Source organism: Micromys minutus (assembly GCF_963924665.1).
Source record: "Micromys minutus genome assembly, chromosome: 25".
Classification (NCBI taxonomy): domain Eukaryota; kingdom Metazoa; phylum Chordata; class Mammalia; order Rodentia; family Muridae; genus Micromys; species Micromys minutus.
In genome coordinates, this window is record NC_137960.1 from 44,514,559 (window position 1) to 44,517,301 (window position 2,743).

General features: G+C 41.0%; 1 pseudogene across 1 annotated transcript; it reads left to right on the forward strand.

The window, feature by feature from the left end:
• The first annotated feature begins 273 nt into the window (after positions 1 to 273).
• LOC308436791 (rho-related GTP-binding protein RhoC-like) lies at positions 274 to 848 on the forward strand (annotated as a pseudogene). Its single transcript has one exon. The product of its transcript is annotated as a rho-related GTP-binding protein RhoC-like (transcript).
• Positions 849 to 2,743: the final 1,895 nt, after the last annotated feature.

Below are 2,743 nucleotides of genomic sequence, written 5' to 3' on the forward strand. Positions count from 1 at the left end.
CAAATTTATTTTAAAAAACAAAAATAAATGTACAGATTTTAAGCATTTTTGCATAAAAGTATACAAATGCATTTTGACAGTACTTGTTTTTTTTTTTTTTTTTTAAGGTTTGAAAGTGTGCATTAAAGTCTCACTAGTTGGCGCGGGTCAGTCTCTGCCTCCGGCAGAGCCACACAGCTGGAGGTGGTGGAGCAGAAGCTGGGCCAGGGACATACTTGGATCTCCATGAGTGACTCTACCCAGACGCTCCAGTTCTGGGCAGAAATTTCAGCCATGGCCGCAATCCGAAAGAAGCTGGTTATTGTGGGTGATGGCGTCTGTGGGAAGACCTGCCTCCTCATTGTCTTCAGCAAAGATCAGTTTCCAGAAATCCCCACTGTCTTTGAGAACTCCATAGCAGACATCGAAGTGGACGGCAAGCAGGTGGAGCTGGCGCTGTGGGACACAGCAGGGCCAAGACTATGATCGCCTGCGGCCTCTCTCCTACCCGGACACCGACGTCACTCTCATGAGTTTCTCCATCGACAGTCCTGACAGCCTGAAAAATATTCCTGAGAAGTGGACCCCGGAGGTGAAGCACTTTTGTCCCAATGTGCCCATCATCCTAGTGGGGAATAAAAAGGAACTGAGTCAAGACAAGCACACCAGGAGAGAGCTGGCCAAAATGAAACAGGAGCCGGTTCGATCTGAGGAAGACCCAGACATGGCAAACAGGATCAGTGCCTTCGGCTACCATGAGTGCTCAGCAAAGACTAAGGAAGGGGTGTGGGAGGTATTTGAAATGGCTACTCGGGCTTGGCCTACAGGTCCGAAAGAATAAGGGCCAGAGAGGCTGTTCAATTCTCTGAATTCCCCAAAGCCTCCTCAACCCTCCTACCCTTCCCTTCACAGGGGTACAAATTAGCCCCCCACCATTCCATCCTTGTAGGACTTCATGCTGCCAGTTTCTTTGTTGGTTCCTTTCTGCCCAGGACTGCATGAGTTTCCTCAGCCCCATGTGGGGCTTCCTCCCAGCCTCTGGGAATCAGGCTGGTGCCCTGCACTTCCTTTGCAGAGCTCCTCCTCCTGATGCCTTGGTCCAGAGGTGGGGCTCTTAGTCCCTTTGGCCTTCCCCAGATTAAACACCAGTACTTTATATATTTTTGGCTCAAAGGAGGAATCTATGGTAGGGACTCGGGTTTCTGCTTTGGGTAGTAGCCTTGTATTTTGACTTTACTTGGTGGGAGGGCAGGCCATGAATAAAGGTCAAAGGTTGCACCATGAAAAAAAAAAAGATCTAACTAGTTACAATGAGCATAAACTACATGTAAAACAAATTGTAACCTGGAATTAGTCAAAGATTTTTCGGTGTGTAAAGATTAAGCATAATGGTTTTTCATTTTCTTGTTTTTTCTTGAACTTCATATAGTCTGTGAATTGTTTCTTGGGTGTTCAGAGCTTTCTATTGTTAGTATCCAATTATCAGTGACTGCATATTATGTCTGTCCTTTTGTGACTGGGTTGTCTTACTTAAGATGATATTCTAGAACCTTTCTTATCTCCTTGTAAAAAGCTCAAGTGCAAGTGGATCAAATATATATATATCCAAAGTATGCAAAGAATTCAAGAAGCTAGACGCCAGAGAATCAAATAACCCTATTAAAAAATGGGATACAGAGCCAAACAAAAAGTTCTCAATATGAGGAATATAGAATGACTGAGAAACATCTAAGGAAGTGCTGGACATCAGTAGCCATCAGGGAAATGCAAATCAAAACAACCCTGAGATTCTATCTCACACCAGTCAAAAGGGCTAAGATCAAAAATTCAGATGACAGCAGATGCTGGAGAGGATGTAGAGAAAGGGGAACATTTCTCCACTATTGGTGGGGTTGTAAACTGGTACAATTCTGGAAATCAGTCTGGCGATTCCTCAGAAAATTGGACATAGTACTACCTGAAGACACAGTTATTCTTCTTCTGGCCATATACCCCAGAGAAGCTCCAACATACAACAAAGACACATGCACCACAGTGTTCATAGCAGCCTTATTTATAATAGCCAGAAGCTGGAAAGAACCCAGATGTCCTTGAATAGATGAATGGATACAAATTGTGGTACATTTACACAATGGAATACTACTCAGTTCTCAGAAACAATGACTTTATGAAATTCTTAAGAAAATGGAATCATCTAGAGAATATCATCCTGAGTGAGGTAACCCAGTCACAAAAGAACAGACATAATCAGCAACTGATAATTGGATACCAACCCCATAAAGCTCTGAACACCCCAGGAACAACTCACAGACTATATGAAGTTCAAAAAAAAATAAGAAAATTAAAAACCATTAGTCTTAATCTTTACACACCAAGACTATTTTGACTAATTCCAGTTTACATCCTGTTTTACATTTACCTTTTGCTTATTGCAACTAGTAAGATCTTAATGCACACTATCAAACCTTAAAAAACCAAGTACTGACAAAAATGTATTTGTATATTTTTATGCAAAAGTTCTTAAAATCTGTACATTAATCTTTGTTTTTTTAAAATAAAGTTGTTCAATAAAAAAAAAGTTGACACATACTTTTTGGTCCAATATTTTCAGGGACTAAACAGATGTGGTAGAACACACCAAGTTGTACTCACATATCTTCTCTAACATTGTGCATTTTCAAACAAGAATAATAACATTTCTTTTAAGCACAGGTAGTTTGTCTAGATCTTCTTTTGTTTAAAGTAGTGAATACAGAAATTTGAT